The following is a 20,225-nucleotide window of genomic DNA, read 5'->3' as shown; positions in this document are numbered from 1 at the left end:
ACCAAAGAGTATAGTATAAACAAAATAAACTCCGGTGCTTTTTTTGACAATAGCTGCTGGATGGTGCTGCGGTAGCGCTGCCACCATTTTGGAATGAAAACGCCAATGTTTCCATGGCCATGGATGTATAAAGAGACGTCTGTAAATCAGAGGATTTTTTTTTTTTTTAGGTTAATCAACTTCCCAGTACAAACACTTAAATAGCCCTCATTTAAATCATTATGTCCTAATAGTTGTAAAACTCACTAATAGCTGAATCCAGAGTTATATTCCTCGCCATAATGAACTTGCATCAGATCCACGGGTTCTGCCAGCTTCCTGCTAGCTGTAAGCGGCTGTAATAATGGATATATTGGCTGTAATTCATCACTTTTATTATCTTATAATACACCCATGTGCTGTATGCTCTAAGCCTGTACCGTGGTGGATGTATTAATGTCACTGTTCCCAAACAACCGGCTATCGGCCAGTAGCTAGTAACACTGGTAGCATGACATAAACAGAATTTAATGTAGTTGTAGGCTACTTACTAACACGCAGGGCAAAAGCACAGGACACAACCTCTTCTACATCCATGGTCTGTGGTCTATTGGACATCGATGTTGGAGATCCTTGACATGAAAAAGTTTGAGATTGCTCTCAAAATCTGTGTGCTGGATTTTTCTAACTTCCATTTATGTCCATCGCTCACTTTATGATCCTCTGGGAAGCAGCCGGGGAAAAAAGTTTAATAACTACATAAATAAGTAAGGAAGTAAATAGTTAGAATATTCTGCATATTTATAATATTTTTTATAAATATTTTTATTGTTCAACACAGGCCACAGAGACATTAAAATTATTAAATAATTTAGTTTTACTTTTGTACAGCACTTTGTAGGCGGATGTTTTACTGGCGCCAGGTAGTCGCTTTCAGTCCAAAATGGCGGAAGCGTAGCTCTGCTGCTGGGCACTGACGTTGCAATGGAACATAACAATTGGCTTTCACTTTTTAGCAATATACGTTCTTTGCTACAGCTGTAGCTCATTTTTTGCAGGTACTTAGTCATAAACCAAAGTATTGGACACATTGAAATTTCTACCTAATGACAGCGTTGGAGGGAAAGTTAAGAAAATACCAAAGTAATTACAGTTCATCCTGAGCATGAATGTGTGGAAGAAATGTCATCATGGCAATCTATCTGACAGATGTTGAAACATCTCACTCAAAACCACAAATGTCATAGTGGTGCTAGAGGAAAAGTACAGGGATCACTAACGTCATTAGGGTACATCCTCTTCATTCATTCAGTTTTATCCAACAACCGTTTTCTGTTCAACTGATTGAAATTTCTGTCTTGTCAGAGCAAAACGTTCTGACTCTTAGTCCTTAGAATATGTCAACCACCAAACACCCTGGAGCCTACATGTCCCATAATGCAATGCTGTCATTCGGCGGGTATATGCCCATGTCTTTCATACTCACTCTTTCATACGCTAGGTCTTTAACTAAGGATTATTTTCACTATTGATTATTTGCTGATTATTCGATGCCCAAGATGACTTCTTCAAATTGTTTTTTTTTGTCCAACCAACAGTCTCAAACCTAAAGATATTCAGTTTACAATGATAGAAAATGAAAAGCATCCTCATATTTGGGAAGCTGGAATTTTTGCAAGATTTCAGAAAATATTACTTCAACGATAAATTGATTATCAAAATAGGTGCCAATTAATTTTCTGTCAATCAACTAGGGCTGTCAATCGATTAAAATATTTAATCGCGATTAATCGCACATTATTCATCTGTTCAAAATGTACCATAAAGGAATATTTGTTGTGTATTTAATACACTTATCAACATGGGAGTGGGCAAATATGCTTGTTTTATGCAAATGTGTGTATATATTTAGTTTTGGAAATCAATCAACAACTCAAAACAATGACAAATATTGTCCGGAAACCCTCACAGGTACTGCATTTAGCATAAACAAATATGCTCAAATCACAACATGAACATAAATCATATACCACAGTTGTCAGTGTGCTGAGTTGAATACTGTATAACTCTCCCAAAACTGCATGTGATTATCATAAAGTGGGCATGTCTATAAAGGGGAGACTCGTGGGTACCCATAGAACCCATTTTAGTCACATATCTTGAGGTCAGAGGTCAAGGGACCCCTTTGAAAATGGCCATGCCAGTTTTCCTCGGCAAAATTTAGCACAAGTTTGGAGCGTTATTTAACCTCCTTCGCGACAAGCTAGTATGACATGGTTGGTACCAATGAATTCATTATGTTTCTGGTTTCCTAGTAGACCGCTACAACCTCTGAAAGATTGATTGCGTTAATGCGTTTAAGAAATTAGTGGTGTTAAAACAAATTTGTGTTAACTGTGACAACCCTACAATCAACTAAAAGACTAATTGATTGTTTGTAATGCAGGGTTCCAAACCCTATCAGACTTAACAAAGCTTCTCCAGAACTGTTTTTTTTTAGCTGAGTAGTTCTCCCTGTGACTAATAAATTGACGTTGATATATAAAATTGGTGGAGCACCCCTTTAAATTTAATGTTTGTATTAGACTGTACATTTTTGATTAGATTAGGGATGTTTTCAGTGGAGGCTGAATATTTTTAAATACTTTTAGCCTTTCCCCCACTGGTTTCTAAAGTTGATCCTGTCAGGATATAAGAGATTTTATTTCATACAGTACACGTGAGCCATGACTACTCCCATATGTGAACAATCAGGCTTGTTTTTGCACCCTTTTTTTGGGTCTCTCGCAGTGACTTCCACGAGCCCGGTAACTCTTGACTCAATTTCTCGTCTTTTGGCTCCATAATTACAGAATAATTGCCTCGCTATATCTTACTCAACAGGGAGTACTTAACCACTGAAACCGTGAAATAACAGACTGGGACGGGATGATCTGCTGAAGTCAGCGGTATTACCGACTCTTGCCTCCTCTCTGATGGGAGAATAGACAGTATAGGGAGGGGAGTGTGTCTGCGGGGAGAAGCGCTAGCACGCTCCACCAGTCCACAGCCTGTTCTTGTGTCTACACAGAGACGAGCACAAAGGCCCCAACCCATATTTGACGCTTTGTGGCCATGGACACAAGGAGAGGCTGCCCCGTCTCAGAAAATAGAACTCAATTAACAGTTTAGCTGCAGGCATATTGGAACATTGTTTCATTAACGAGATGAATACAGTCTGATAATTACTTCATCTCAATTAGAAAAAAAAGGCTACACTCTATATTGATTGTGGCTGATGAGCTTGAAGGTTAATTAGGAACACAATATTTCAAAAGTCTATCCTGCTTTGTTGTTGTTTGACAGTTGCGGCGAGAACTGTTTGTTGTTTCGCTTTTGTGCATATTTTTTTAAGGACTCTGCAGGTCTTCCTGTCACAATAAGACTACTAGATAGATTTTATCTATTCAACAAAAGGTTTTGTCTTTTGTTTCAGCAAAATAACATGCATCCCTCCTAACCTTGACTCCAAAGTGCACAGTTTTTGGCATCAGTTTTCTGTCTCGCTGTTCTGCTCTGAGCCACTAGAGAGAGCTGTGGTCCTTCTGAAAGCCCGCCACGGAGCAGATTGGACCGACTGAAACGGTTCACCAAGCCCCCATTAATGCACCTGTGCAAAGCCAAATGGAACAAACTAATAGTGCATTACCATTAACAATACAAATTACACCATTAGGCACACTTGGCTCTCAGGCCTTGTGATAGCTATAAATAGTTTCACTTGGTCTTGGACAATTTGTGCTGTACTTGCATAATGACAGCACTCAAATTAATTCAGGGTGTGCAAATAGAGTACCCATATTGCTGCATGTTGTGAAAGGGGACATTTTGGGCTTTTTTTTAATGATGTGCCTCTCCCTGCAGAACCACCTTTTTGCAAGAGGAGGATTGATCAGAGGGACTAGCAGCTTTAACATAAAGTAAAATGTCTCCGTTACAACCCGTCCACAGCATTTGGTCCTGCTATTGCTGAAGCTGAGCACAGAGTAATGACCTGTTTTTGTCAATGAAAGTTGGCCGGATGAGTAGAAATGCCCCGCTGGATCGGTTTTGGACCCTTTTTTTCCGCAGACCATAGGAGACCCAGCACAGTTTTTTTGCAGCTATAGCTGACCTCAAAGTGGTTTCACTACTGCTCCATAAAACAAACAGAGCAGAGCAGAGGCAGCTTGACTGCCCCTCACTGGGACTGTGGACAGGACCTTCAAGCGCTTAGCCAAAGGGGACCATTATGTGTACTACTTTTCGCTGTGTTTTATGTAAATGCGCCACACTGAAATGGAAGGTGAAATTAAGCCAGCATGTCAGAGGCACCGCGCCAAGAAAACTTCAAGTGTTCCTGATATTCCTGTTTTACTGGAGCCTGATGCAGATGATAGATTGCAGTTGATGGGGGGTGGTGGTGGGGGTGGGTGGGAGAAAATGATGGAAGCAATCACCGTCATAAAACATTGCCAGATTCATCCATTAATGGTTTCTTGCCTTCTAGCCTGTTACACATTGACATTTGATGATGCGAGAAGGATAGTTAACCAAGACTAACCGTCTATAGCCACGCTAGCAGCTCGGTGAGGCTGCACTTAGGCACAGTGTAGCCCCAGTTTGTGCCAGCTGTGTGAAATGATCATTCTTTTATGTGTAAGGAAACATCAGGCTTGATTTAAACATTGCTTTCCTAACTTTGTAAAACTAAATGTAACAAATAAATACATAGATACAAATTTACTGAATTGTTATTTATTATTAAAATAATAAATCGCACACCAGAAACTTGGTAAAGAAATCTTCAAAATTAACAGGAATTATTTACATGAATTAAGTGTAAACCTTTTAATGCAGCAACAAATAGGTCAAAACTTAAACAATCATTAAAATGACAGTATATAATGTATATTAACAAAGAATTAAATTGAATAGATCGGCCCCATTGTCACCGATCCAGCTATATATGAGTCAGTATCGTCCCGATATCCGATTCGGTATCCGTATTGGTGCATCCCTAGTTTGGACCAAAGTGGTAGTCGACAACACAAATCACAGACAACGCTTTACCTGAGCAGTAATCCATGCATACACCCTCATACACTCTTATCAATTAAAAAGAATAAGGACGGGGGAGATCACAGCATCACATCCATCATTTACATGTAGCAGTACATGATGTAATACATAATGGACAATATGAGCCTGTGAGCACAACAGGGAGGTTGACCCTGTACAGGAAACTCTCTGATACTCTTAATTAGATTGCTGTATTGTAGTTTGACCTTGGTGGGAGACACTCTACACTGCTCTGTCTCTCCCCCTCTCTCTCTCTCTCTCTCTCTCTCTCACTCTCTCTCTGTCTCTGTCTTTCTCTTGCTCTTGGTTGTGCTGGCAGGCTGAGAGCACATAGTGGAGCATGGGCATTTTCTCCTGGAGGGTAGGAGAGAAATGCAATCAGCAATTCAATCGTGGCCATTGTGTAGCAGTACTGATGAGCTTTGCAGAGTAGATAATGGATTAAATTATTTATCCCCCCCCCTCCTCCTCAGTGCTTATTGTTGCCTCCTCTTTGTGCTGCTACAGTGGTACACAGACGTAGGTTGAAGGCCTAGATCACTTGCTGCCTTTCATAGATCTAATTTTTCTAATTAGCGCTTGAATGCAGAACGTTCTCTCCCCCTTTGCCCCCTGCCTCCACCGCGGCGTTCATTGTCAGATACGTTCCATGAGGTGAGCCTGTGAACCTATCAGCGTCCAATTCAATGACAGAGAATACCACTGTACCGCCACATCACTGTCACTCCTCCGTGTTCTTCTCTTATTGAAACGCTAAATGGTCTTGATAATAACCTAATCAAGGACACTTTCTTCAAATGGATGCTATTAGACTGCAACAGCTGTGCAGAGGACTGGCTGATCCGGGATCAGGAACACGGCGACCAAAATGTCAGTCCTCTAAGTGTTTTTTTATTACGTGGTGACCATGTGGAGGAAATGGGAAAGTCACTGGATGCTGATTATCTACAAACTGAAACACAGAAAATCCATACATGATAGTGATTGAGGCCACTGAGCGTGACATAAAAAGTAATAATAAAGTTCATAGTATAGTATGTCATGAAATGCCATGGTATAGTATGTAAAAATCATAGTTGTATGTCAAAAAAGTAATAATAAAAGTCATAGTATAGTATGTAAAAAAAAAAGTCATAAAAAAGCAAGTGTAGTATGTCAAAAAAGTCATAAAAAAGCCATAGTAGGCTATAGTACGCCAGTTATAGTATAGTATGTAAAAAAAATAGTCATAGTAGCTATAGTCTGTCATAAAATAAACATAGTAAAGTATGTCAAAAAAAGTCATAAAAAGCCATAGTACTGTATAGTATGTAATTAAAAAGTCATAGTATTTTATGTTTAAAAAAAGTCATCAGTAGTCATAGTTATGGAGTCAGATGAGACTCAATATTAATAAATGCACACAGAAGGATCCACAAAAATATTTTTCAATACACACAAAAATAGTTATCGTTGTTTATAAATGTAAAAAGAATCCACATATAAAATAAAATAAAGTTCACAAATATATTTCTGATGTACATACAAATATTTCTTGTTTTAAATAAATCTAATAGAAATCCACAAATATATGAATTTAAAAGTATTTGCAATTTTCATCCAAAACCTATTTAGACGTTGTTGTTACATTTACATACAAACTGTTGAACCTGCATTTAAAAACTGCTTGTCATGTGTAAAATTCATTGCATTTGTGTGTAGGTTTTTTGAGACTCCCCTGACGTCGCCCGATCCACATATGCATTTTTTTCAACTGGGGAATTATCTCTAGCCAATCAGATGTCTCCCTCCTTATCAGCCAATCACACAAGCGTTTCCCCATGGGGGTATGATTTACATCATCATGCACAGGGTGAACACCAATATGTAAAGTAGTCAGACAGTGAATGGTCCAAACGTTTGACTTGTGCACCTTAGCGTTGAAACAATCAAACGTAGACAGATACATCTGTAAACATCCCCAAAATAATCCAAACATGGTATACAGCAACTGAATAGAAGTGAGAGAGACCACCGGCACCTGGCGTGTTGCTATTTGACAGCTTGCTAACGTTGACGCGTTAACTAGCTGGCTGATGTTAGCTTAGCGATATGTTTGTTTGACTGATGATTTATGAGTTTGTTAGCTGAATGAGGTCTGGTTTACTGTATAACATTGTTGTTTTGGTTTCAGTCAAAGTACGGTCATGCACGCCCACGTGCACACGTTAATATGCATGCAACATATGCGTTTTCATTAGGATGGCTAACTTGGCGCACCTGTGGTGCATTTGAGCACGGAGTGGGATCAGAAATAAGGTGTTATTATAGGTGGATGCATTAGAGGCTGTGACAGTCAGGACTTATCACACCCACTACTTTCACCCCTTTAATCACAGGGCTATCCTCCTCATGGCACACTGACAGTTTGGGAGTCCTGTAGAGAGTTTCTTTCAGAGGAAACTTATTGTTGTCCGGGACTACGGAAATTATTTTTCAACTTTAGTTTTGAACCCGAACAATCTCTATCACATCGTGTTCCTCACCACAGCCACACTTCTACCTGTAGGCTATTATAATTAAAATGTGGAGCTCCAGACAACATTTTGGCCAGGATGGAGACACCGGGTGAAAGACTGACAGGAACGGACAGTCCTGAGGGAGTTATAAGCGGAGCAAAAAGTTTGAAGGGATTCACAATGTTTCGCCTACATGCGAAATCCGCAGAAAGAACTGTGTAGAATAATTAATCAAAACCACACGTTTGATGTGCACAACAGTGCACAACAGTGCACAACAGTCTGAGGCTGGTCCGTGTCCATGCGTAATTATGGCTTAACAGCGCGCAATATCACATTCTGCAGCAGGGTGCGCTGTGCTGGCTGTCTGTATATACTGTTATCTTGTGTGCACAAATGAATAATGAGTGGGACAGAACATGATAAACGTCTATGGAAGTATAATATTGTTATCATTTTAATTGTGGTGAAAAGCGGGACAATTTATTGGATAAACCTGGACAGTCCCGGACAGTCCCGGACAAACCGGGACGTCTGGTCACTGTACTATTACATCAAACTAATATAGGCTGGTCATGTCTTCTTTGACAAAATAGTTAATTGTAAAATCGACACTGCGAGCCAAGGCATTGATTGCTCATGACAACATTAGCTAGCAAGTTAACTAGGCTACTTGCAAACTTAACTGAGCTAATGTTAAATAGCAACACGCTGGGTGCTGAGGGCGGCTGTGGCTCAGAAGGTAGAACAGGTCGTCCACCAATCAGAAGGTCGGCAAGACACCTAACCCCAAATTGCTCTCGAAGGCTGTGCTATTTAGAAGAGATCCTGATGGGTAGGTTGAATGTGTGTGTGACTGGGTAAATGCTGACATGTAGTGTAAAGCGCTTTTCGACATACTATACTATGACTTTTTTTTCAGCATACTATACTATGACCTTTTTTTCAATACACTATACTATGACTATTTTTCGACATACTTTACAATGATTTTTTTTCAACATAAATTACTATACTATGACTGTTTTTCAACAAACTATACTATGACTTTTTTTTTTACATACTATGGTAATACTTTATTTCGACATACTATACTATAACTTTTTTTCGACATACTACGTTGCACTGTTCTAGTCTTTCCTTAAACATCATGACAGTTGCTGTATCCCTTTGGATTATTTTGGGGATCTTTACAGGTTTATCTGCCCACGTTCGATTGTTTCAATTTACCTGGACAAACCAAATATTTGGATCTATTAGCCAAAGCCAGCTGTCCTCTTGGTCTTTATACATCCATGTAGCTATCTGACTATATTCTGCGTATATATATATATATATATATATATATATATATATATACACACGTAGGCAAAATTGTTGGTACCCTTCCGTTAAAGAAAGAAAAACCCAAAATGGTCACTGAAATAACTTGAAACTGACAAAAGTAATAATAAATAAAAATTGACTGAAAATGAACTAATGAAAATCAGACATTTTTTTAAAATTTTGGTTCAACAGAATCATTTTAAAAAACAAACTAATGAAACTGGCCTGGACAAAAATGATGGTACCCCTAGAAAAGATGTAAAATAATGTGACCATAGGGACATGTTAAACTAAGGTGTGTCCTGTAAATAGCATCACAGGTATCTTCAAACTTGTAATCAGTCAGTCTGCCTATTTAAAGGGTGAAAAGTAGTCACTGTGCTGTTTGGTATCATGGTGTGTACCACACTGAACATGGACCACAGAAAGCTAAGGAGAGAGTTGTCTCAGGAGATTAGAAAGAAAATTATAGACCTTCATGTTAAAGGTAAAGGCTATAAGACCATCTCCAAGCAGCTTGATGTTCCTGTGACTACAGCTGCACATATTATTCAGAAGTTTAAGGTCCATGGGACTGTAGCCAACCTCCCTGGACGTGGCCGCAAGAGGAAAATTGATGGCAAATTGAAGAGACGGATAATACGAATGGTAACCAAAGAGCCCAGAACAACTTCCAAAGAGATTAGAGGTGAACTCCAAGGTCAAGGTACATCAGTGTCAGATCGCACCATCCATCACTGTTTGAGCCAAAGTGGACTTAATGGAAGACGACCCAGGAGGACACCAAATCATAAAAAAGCGAGACAGGAATTTGCCAAAATGCATATTGACAAGCCACAAAGCTTCTGGGAGAATGTCCTTTGGACAGATGAGACAAAACTGGAGCTTTTTGGGAAGTCACATCAGCTCTATGTTCACAGACGCAAAAATGAAGCATACAAAGAAAAGAACACTGTACCTAATGTGAAACATGGAGGAGGCTCGGTTATGTTCTGGGGCTGCTTTGTTGCATCTGGCACAGGGTGTCTTGAATCTGTGCAGGGTGCAATGAAATCTCAAGACTATCAAGGCATTCTGGAGCGAAATGTGCTGCCCAGTGTCAGAAAGCTTGGTCTCAGTTGCAGGTCATGGGTCCTCAAACAGGATAATGACCCAAAACACAGCTAAAAACACCCAAGAATGGCTAAGAACAAAACATTGGACTATTCTGAAGTGGCCTTCTATGAGCCCTGATCTAAATCCTATTGAACATCTGTGGAAGGAGCTGAAACATGCAGTCTGGAGAAGGCACCCTTCAAACCTGAGACAGCTGGAGCAGTTTGCTCAAGAGGAGTGGGCCAAAATACCTGTCGACAGGTGCAGAAGTCTCATTGAGAGTTACAGAAATCGCTTGTTTGCAGTGATTGCCTCAAAAGGTTGTGCAACAACATATTAAGTTAAGGGTACCATCATTTTTGTCCAGGTCAGTTTCATTAGTTTGTTTTTTAAAATGATTCTGCTGAACCATAATTCAAAAGCAATGACTGATTTTCATTAGTTCATTTTCAGTAAATTTGTATTTATTATTACTTTTGTCAGTTTCAAGTTATTTCAGTGACCATTGTGGGTTTTTCTTTCTTTAACGGAAGGGTACCAACAATTTTGCCTACGTGTGTATATATGGAGATATGTGCATGACGTATATCATACCCCGGTAGGGACATGCTCATGTGATTGGCTGAAGAAGAGGGAAACATCTGATTACACAAATGCAATGATGTTCACTCATGACAAGCAGTTTATAAATGCAGGTTCAACAGTTTGTATGTTAATGTAACAACATCCAAATATGTTTTGACATGAAAATTGCAAATACTTTTAAATACATATATTTGTGGATTTCTATTAAATTTATTTAAAACAAGAAATATTTGCGTGTACATCAGAAATATATTTGTGAACTTTATTTTTTATATGTGGATTATTTTCACATTTATAAACAACGATAACTATTTTGTGAGCATTGAAAAATATTTTTGTGGAGAGAGTCATTTATATATAAGTAAAATAATACATTTGTGAATCCTTCTGTGTGCATTCATTAATATTGAGACTGATCTGACTCCATAATAGTAGCTATATTATGTCGAAAAAAGTCAAGAAATGCATCCGAAAAAGTTCATAGATTAGTATGTCATAAAAAATCAAAGTATAGTATGTCATAAAAAAGACATCGTAAAGTATGTCAAAAAAGTAATAAAAAAGGCAAACTATAGTATGTCGTTAAAAAGTCATAGTATATAATGTCAAAAAGAAACCAACAAACCAACACCGGTGAAAACATAACGTTCTTCCTAGGCCTTTGGCCTTGGCGGAGGTAAAAAAGTCATAGTATAGTATGTTTAAAAAAATCATAGTATAGTATGTCGAAAAATGAAAAATAGTATAGTATGCCGGAAAATAGTCATAGTATAGTAAGTAGGAAAAAAAGTCATAAAAAAGTCATAGTATAGTATGTCGAAAAAAAGTTATAGCAGGTCGAAAAAAAATCATAGTATAATATGTTGAAAAAAAGTTATAGTATGACGCAAAAAAGTCATAATATAGTATGTCGAAAAAAAGTCATACTATAGCAGGTCGAAAAAAAATCTGAGTATAGTATGTCATAAAAAAAAGTCATAGTATAGTATGTCCAAAAAGACAGTTATAAAAAAATCATAATATAGTAGGTCGAAAAAAAGTCATAGTATTGTAATTCGAAAAAAAATCATAGTATAATATTTCGAAAAAAAAAAGTCATAGTATAGTATGTAGAAAAAAAAAGTCATAGTATAGTATGTTGAACAAAAATTCAAAGTGAAGTATGTCCAAAAGACAGTTATAGAAAAAAGTAATAGTATATTATGTCAAAAAAAAAGTCATAGTATAGTATGACGAAAAAACGTTATAGTATAATATGTCAAAAAAAAATCATAATATAGCATGTCGAAAAAAAATCATAGTATAGTATGTCGAAAAAAAAGTCATAGTATAGTATGTCAAAAAAAGTCACTGTAAAGTATGTCGAAAAAAAGTCATCGAATAGTATGTTGAAAAAAAAGTCATAATATAGTATGTTTAAAAAGTACGGAGCCCCCCTAGACCCACAAGAGAAAGTTTTATTAATTTGTTCCCTCAAGTTAGTAAGTTGTTCCCTCATAGTGCACTTCCTCCAATCATTGACGTTCAAATCATTGACTTTGGTAAAGTTGGAAAGATATTGAGAGATTCAAACTTCCTGAATCAATAACTCATAACTAAAACGACATTAAAACACAAACAACTGCTCTTTCTAACCACAGTAAGGTAAACAACGAGCTACAACCTCATTTTAATCACAGCGACACATAACATTGGTCTCTTTGACCAGCCGGCTGTGAGACGAGTGGTCAGGGACCGTCGACAAAATTACTTCACATATCAATGGTCTCCTCGTAATTGTACTACAACACTTAGTTTGGAAAAATATGCTTTTGCATAATTTTGGTTAATTTTTAATGGGAAAAATATTTAATAACTTCACTTTTATAAAGTGTAGTGCCACCAAAATGTCTTCACACACAGATTCTATTCATCATGGCAACCATGTCCAGAGCAGTAAGGACTTGAATACCCATATGAGCTGACCTGGCAGCCATGTTGAGAACAGTTGAGGAAATACCAAGCACCGCCCACCAGCCGGAGCAAACATTTTCATTTTACAGCAGAACAGTACACTGCAAGATGTTTCTGAAAACATTTGAGGCAAGAAATAGTCATTACAGTAACAGAATATTAATTTATATTTGATCAACGCTGCCTAGTTTGACCGTTTGATCGGAGTTGGCGAGTTACTGACAGCTGCCTAGATTTTTTAAAGCCTTTAAACAGTCATTTGGAGGTGCAGAAGTCTAGTTACCTCCGTCAAGGCCGAATGCCTAGGAAGGAGGTTATGTTTTCACCGGCGTTGGTTGGTTTGTTGGTTTGTTGGTTTGTTGGTTTGTTGGTTTGTTGGTTTGTTGGTTTGTCCGTTTGGATGATTACTCCAAAAGTCTGTGATGGATGTGAATGAAATTTTTTGGAGGGTTGGGGTGTGGTACAATAAACAATCCATTCGATTTTGGTGGCGATTCGGATCATGATCTGGCTTCGGGATTTTTTTTTAATAACTCCGCTCAGCCTGTGCACCAAAGGCTTTAAGACATGCGCAGTGTAACTGATGATGCGTTCATGATGCGTCACCCAGCCTCTTTTCCTTCTGCCTGCAGAGAGAGGGACAGAGAGAGAGCGGGAGTGTGGAGATAGGGGGGGACACCTGTAGATACGGCTTTTGTTTCACATTAAACTCTGTGAAATTACAGTTGAGTTCGACCAAAGCACACTTGGTGATTGTTGGAAAGAGTAACGACTTAGGTGGTTTGGGTGAGTTTTACTTTGTTTCTGTCCAGTTTGAATGAAGTGTTTTACGCTGCTCCGCTGCGTACAGCTGATGTCAACATAAACAAAAATACACGTGGATGATGGCACAAGCTGCACGGAGAGAGGGTGCAATCGTACTCAGGCAGCTTGGCGGAGGTCTGCGCTCTCCGAGTGCCATTCTAGTTATCTCTAGGAACACTTGAATTACAATATGCTGAAAAGTTATTATGAATTTTTTTCCCAATGATGCCAAAAAATATTCGGCCTACTGCCACATTAAGTAAGACTATTGGTCTAATTATTAGTAGTATCAGCATAAGTAGTGGCGCAGTCTCTTGTATAGACAATAGCATATATGAATGTATCTCAGTGAGCATGCAAACAAGCAAATTCATCTTTACACAGTTGAAACAAGGCCTGTGTGGCAGAACTTATTCCTCTCCCCTGACAGCTAATACAGGCCCATTTTAGAGTGTTGACAGAAGGTGCGACTGTTGTGGTCGCATCCGGAAAAAAAAAACGGCCACCTGTGTCTCGCATGCAGACCGGAGTGATGTAGACACCGTGTCTACAAACACTCCCTATTATTCTTGTTGTGGCCAGTGGAGGCTTGCATGTACTGTAACTTCCAGAGCAATGTGGTCTGCTTGTGTTACATACTTTTGTGGGCCGCCTCCCTGACAACTGGCAACAAAGGATCCATTGAGCAGAGGCAGCGACGAGGGGCTTTGATGGGTAATCTGCATGCGTTTGTAGAGGGAAACTGGAGCTGGGTTAAAGGAAACAGGTGCAACTAATTACAATATCCCCAGTCCTCTTTTCCTCTGGATTTCCTCCTGCTTTCTCTCTTTTTCTTTCATTTTCTTTATCATCCTTGTTTTCCTTATTGCAAAATCTTTCACAGGGTAAAATTCCCTAATGAGACTCTACTATATATACACGCACACACACACGCTGCAATAACACAGAGCGTGCAGCCTCATTCTCTTCTTCCTCACAGGTCAGACATCAAAGTGGCGAGGTGAAATCTACGAGGGAAGGAACAGGAAGACGTTTTAATTTAATACTTCACACCGCACGTGTTACGGCTTTGTTCTTTGCACGTCATCAACATGCTTTCCAACAGAAAGCAGGATGACACACTCCTCAGTACAATATGGTATCTCTTTGTCAAAGTGCACTTATTCTGCGTGAACAACTGCGTGCTTGCAGGCACAGTCTACTTTGCAAAATAATGGAAATCTGAGAGGTTTCTAAAGCACCTGGCACTAAGTATTACCTCTACACGTCAGGCTCTATTTCTGAGTAGAGCACAGCTCTCTAATACATGAGAGGTCATTCTGCGTAGACACACAAGATATAAATTAAAAACATGATCCACGGTCAGACCTTTTGCTTCCAAATGTCTCCTTTCCTCCATTTTCCTCAGAGCTTGATTTGAGCAGAGGCGATTGGCCAAATCCATACAGATAAATCATAAAAATAAGCTGCTCAATACATATTATGTGCTTGGCACCGTCTGTGGTATTTTAAAATCATAAGCAGATTTTTTTTAAGGAGTTATAGGCTGATCTTAAATTTGGCAGCATGTAGCTACAGCAGGAGGGATTTTCATGTTGATAGTTAAGCCTGACATGAAATTCACATAAATTGACTATTCGCTAGAGAGCTTAGCAACTGTAACTGAAGGCAGGTCTGTCAAGATTTTTCCACGAGCCGATGTGGTGGGCATGGGTCTTTGGTGCTCTAGCATAACCTTAGCATGTCCAGCTAATGTAGCATTATGTCCAAAGAATAGACTGTATATATAGATGGACGGCGCGTCTCCACTTCCTCCCACTGTACAAAAGTGAAGTCAAAATATCCCGGATACAGGAGCTGCCATCTTGATATTTTGATGTCATTTGGAGCCAGAGTCTGCGCAGTAGTGATCGGGGGGGGGGGCTGGAGCCACGGTATCGAGCTCCCGCCCACACACCTGCGCCAAGCCAATCACAAGCCGAGCACGGCCTTAGCTTGTTAGCAAGAACCACCTAGCTGCTACGTTAGCACCACGGTAGCTGTTTGGCTAGAAAGACACAACAACTGACCATAATATCTCTAGAACTACATTTATGATCAAATTGACACATGTTTTATTTCACAGACTCGTGACGGTTATGGAAAGTTCAAGTTACATCTCCTCTCTCTTACAATTCCCGAGCAACTACTTCACTCAGAGCAGATGTCAATTATGACGTTTCAACCCCTTTTAATTAAAACCAAATCTATCAGAAAAAAAAAGAACACGAACATATATCAGCATAATGAGAACTACCTAAAATGACAAAAAGCATCTTTGGCAAAAATGTACTTGACGTAAACTTTTTAGTTTGGCCCATGTCCAATCCGCTAACATGGAGGGGGCTGGATTTATGACCTATACTGCAGCCAGCCACCAGGGGGCAATCAAGATGTTTTGGCTTCACTTTTGAGGAGCTGTCATGTCGTCCATCTTTATATACAGTCTGTGGTCCAAAGCCAAGTTTCATAGCATTAGCTATAGCCTATTTCTCTCCTCAAATGATTTCAGAGACATCTTGTAGTGTACTGTTTAGCTGTAAAATGACAAGGTTTGTGACCCGGCCGCCATGTTGAGATCAGTTGAGGAAATACCAAGCACCGCCCACCAGCCGGAGCTCATTTTACAGCTAAACAGTACACTACAAGATGTTTCTGAAAACATTTGAGGCGAGAAATAGGCATTACAGGAACAGAATATTAATGAATATTTGATCAGCGCTGCCTAGTTTGACCGTTTGATCAGAGTTCGCGAGTGAATGAACAGTCAATGGGAACGCTCTCTTTCTGAAATTACCTGTGATTGGCCAAAGTCTCTCGTCACGGGCTAGATTTTTTTAAAGCGTGAAAACAGAGCCATGAGGAGGTGCAGACATCTAGTTATCTCTCAGAACATTTGAATTACAAAATTATGCTGAAAAGTTATTATGGAATTTTTGCCCAATGATGCCAAAAACATTCTGCCTACTGCCGCTTTAATATTAAACAACAGAACACGTGTATTCACATGTCGTATATGCATTCATAACTTTATACATAACTCATTAGGAACATCTTTTGAGAAGAAGTTACCAATATGTACACTGAACATAATATCAAAGTGAGACTTCTATGTGAATATGACTCAGAGACGAGGCTTTAGTCTCTTTGACATAAAAGCTGGATCAGGCTGTTAATTGATGCCCTCAGATCCCCATCTTTTGTTCTAGGCCACTTTATCTCGTATGTCTAGTCCTTGAGCTCTCCTTTATATCAGTGCACGATCAAAATATGGAGTCATTAATTTGCAGTTCTGTGTCATGTGGTTTCATTTGCCACAAATACACTCAAAGACATTCAATTAAACAAGGTGCTGAACTTCTGCGGTTTCTCTTGTGTATGTTGGAGAGCTCATGTGGATTTTTTTTCCCCCTTCACAATAAGTCATTATAATCTTGGCGGATACAGAAAGGTGACTCCCCAAAGGGGAAAAAAAAGCTGTTATTTAACGATACAGATCCATTCAATTCATGATGAGTGAGTCACATCAAGACAACTCAAAGCCTGCTATCTTGCAACAACACATTCCAAAGTCTATGTTTCATGCAGGGTGCAATATCTTCCCCTGCGCTGCCACACCTCCAGTACAGATTATCTCCATCTACGTGTGTGCGAGGGGGGAAAGGAAAACAATCTTGCACTAACAAAACCATTATTAGTTCATTATGAATTAGAGAGCCACATCTGCAACTAATACATGGCCAGGTGGGATTTGTAAAGAGAGTACAGTGTAGAGTTTGTTCCACTAATGCATTATAAACACAGCGAGAACATGTGGCCTTTGAGGTTATAGTTACACTGAATATGGAGCTTGATGTTGCTCAGATATAATGTTTCTCACATGGGTCAACATTTTTCAATTAAACAATCCGGGATGAAACGAAGCGGTGCCCTTGTTTTTGCTCACACACGGCTTTTATTCGGCACTTTGTCCACTTTTTATGGAATGTCAGGACCTGAATTCTCCCCCTTTTCTGTGTGCAGACTTTGGGTTGGATGAAAATAGATGAAAAATAGGCCTATAAAGCAATCAGGAGCCTATTCATTGCAACTAGAATTAAGACACAAGCAGTTTACTTAGTCTCAACATTCATCTAAATTCAATTTAGCTCTTAGTTGTCCTGTCAACTCTGTGACAAGGAAGGTGGGTAAAAGGCCATTTTCCCAGGCTGCTCAACCAGATTTGGGCTTGAAAGAGAAGCACCGCAATGAGAGAAAAGGGACATCAAAATTGGCCTCTTGTCATCAGGCCCCGGTATGATCCCCATTTGCCTTTCTCCGGGCGATCCGTCAGCAAGCCTTGATCAAAAAGGGATACGTCTTCGAGCATTCCCCCTTTCCAAGAGATGAGTGTCCCTCACTGTCCCACTGCAATCACTTCCTGTGAGCCAGGAAGCCCCCAAACAAAGGCCTGCCTCTTTCTCCCGACCAGCGGGAGTGCAGAAAAAGAAATACAACACATATTTATGAGATTATCTGGCATCTCATGTTTCATTATAATGAAAGAAAGAATTGTTTCAGCCTCAAAGACTTGAAACATGTGACACCAGGAAATGGTTTGGTGCTGTTACTCTCTTGTCTGTGAGGAGGAGTGTATTTTTTTGGCAAGAGGGATACGCGATGATGCTATTCAGAGAACTGGTTGGACCGTATGGAATCAGCGGGGGAGAAAGGGCAACATGCTGTTTGGAGAACTTACTAAAGATGCAATATATATATCTTATAATGCATATCCCACAAATAAGAGCAATAATGGTATTAATTTCAGTATGTTTTGGATGAGTTAAGTGAACTTTCACCACAGCAGCAGTAGCCTGAAAGTGAGAGAAGTAGGTTTGTATCTGTTGGACTCCCCACACCAGCTGGGAAAAGCTCGGTGCTGAAAAGGAATGAGTAATGTGCTCGCCTCCAAAAACAACCACTTTTGCTCCCATTTGTTCCGCTAATGTTGCTCAAAGGCCAAAATCTAGATGTCTGCGGTTACAAGAGCAAGAAAAGAACATGCACGCTTAGCAAAACCTTTCCCATGATAAATAAAGGTAAAACATCAACAGCTGCGGGGACAGTTGCCCTGTCTGTGTTTGCTCATGGGTGCCCAAGAGACTGCAGGACTCTGTTTCAGTGGGATCATTTGAGGCGAACACCTAGAGTATACGGGGGAAATTAAATGGCATGGAAATGTCCTTGTTTCGACTTTGCTCTAAAGTTCACATTTGAAGACAACTGCATTTTAAGTTTAGTGTAGCACCCACAATGTGTGTTGATGCTGAGGACTATATTCAGGCTTAATTGTTGGACTTTATATATTTATACCTTTCCCCTTTGCATACTGTATGTGTCAGTTAATAAGGCGAGGTAGGGTGTAGTGTAATAGAAAGGGGGAAAAGAGAGAAAAAACACAGAATAGCCCTTTTTCACCTTGACAGGAAAAGAAGGTGGGGAAGGTGAGGAGATAAATGAGACACACCTGTGAGCTGGGGGAAGGGTAATCAACTAAAAAAAGCAGCATGGAGGAGGACAGAGAGAGGAGAGAGGGGAGTTAAATGAGGAGATAATTTAGGTTGAATACAGTTTCTGGACATCTTTGGAACTAAAAGAAAACAGTGACATATATATATATATAAATTATATATAAAAGTAAACTGAGCAGCAAAAGGAGCCAAGAACTGGCTGGATTCAATAAACTGGCTTGGACAATAAGGCACTGCTGGAGGTGTGCTGATCCCTGGAGCAGGTAAATAACTGGATTCTGTTCTGTTCAGCTTGGATCTGTTTGAATGCTACTGTGGTCTCCTTGCATTTGTTGGGCCATCAAGCTAAGTCCTTTTTTTCTGACACTCTCCAGGCTTCTCCTTCTTTTACTCAAACCACCCCCAACACCTAAACCCTCACACATTGAACTGAACTAACTGAACTGCCTTCATTCAGACACACACACTGAACTAGATTTGAACGGACATTCAAACTCCCTCCTCTCCCACGCGCACACACACACACACACACACACACACCCCACATCTCTTTTGTTAAAAGACTGCTCTCCTTTAATGAATGCTGATTTATGATTTATGATATGATTAATGATTTGAAGGATATTTTATTTTTCTTATTTGGACTCAGGATTTGAGTTTTGTTTTTCTTGGGCATATCGTGTGTAAAATTGTTTTGAGTGTGAACCGTACTTTTTTTTTTATTTGATTACATAATATTTGGGTTAAAGACAGCCAGATTTAATTTGATAAAAATGAGTTGATGGTTTGTGTTTTGTTTATCTTGTGCCTTTTGTAGCGAGGGTAACAGGCTATCCGGGGCTAACTCTCAATGATTTCCAGTAATTTTTTTTTTAAAGTGACAGGGTAGAAATTGTGATTATTCTCCTGTCTGGCGTCCAACTATTACTTTGGATATCTAGGAGTTAAACCTACACTACAGTAGCACCCACCCTCTGGTTCCCCCTCAGGTAAACACTGTCAGCTCTGTCAACACTGTTGCTGTTGTTAGCATCGTTAGCTACGAGCTGCCGGCTCAGCCATCGCCATGTTGAGAGCTGTTGAGAGGCAATATGTTCTGAATTTCGTAAAACATTTACAAAAACTTCAAATTGTCCCATTTCAGAACTTATGATGACTTGAATGCATGTTAAGATGAATTTTCACTAAATCCATTAAATTAGGGTTCTAAAGGAAACATGATTATTAGCTTATCTCCCAGTATGCATTGTTTGGGGGCTAAAACTTTGATTCTGTAATCTAACATTGGACTCACGACTTACATGAGGACATGCCTAAAAATTGGACCAAACTGGCA

At 39.4% G+C, this 20,225-nt stretch overlaps 1 protein-coding gene across 1 annotated transcript in view; it reads left to right on the top strand.

Annotated features, from left to right (window-relative positions):
• Positions 1-18,901: 18,901 nt before the first annotated feature.
• Positions 18,902-20,225, top strand: part of lmo4b (LIM domain only 4b) — a 33,918-nt gene continuing 32,594 nt past the window's right edge. Inside the window, exon 1 of the mRNA XM_074636533.1 lies at positions 18,902-19,152. The gene's annotated coding sequence lies outside the window, so the exon portion shown is untranslated. The remainder of the gene's footprint in view (positions 19,153-20,225) is intronic.

This window comes from Sebastes fasciatus, chromosome 5 (genome assembly GCF_043250625.1).
Source record: "Sebastes fasciatus isolate fSebFas1 chromosome 5, fSebFas1.pri, whole genome shotgun sequence".
Taxonomy (NCBI): domain Eukaryota; kingdom Metazoa; phylum Chordata; class Actinopteri; order Perciformes; family Sebastidae; genus Sebastes; species Sebastes fasciatus.
This window is presented reverse-complemented; position numbering and strand designations above follow the sequence as displayed.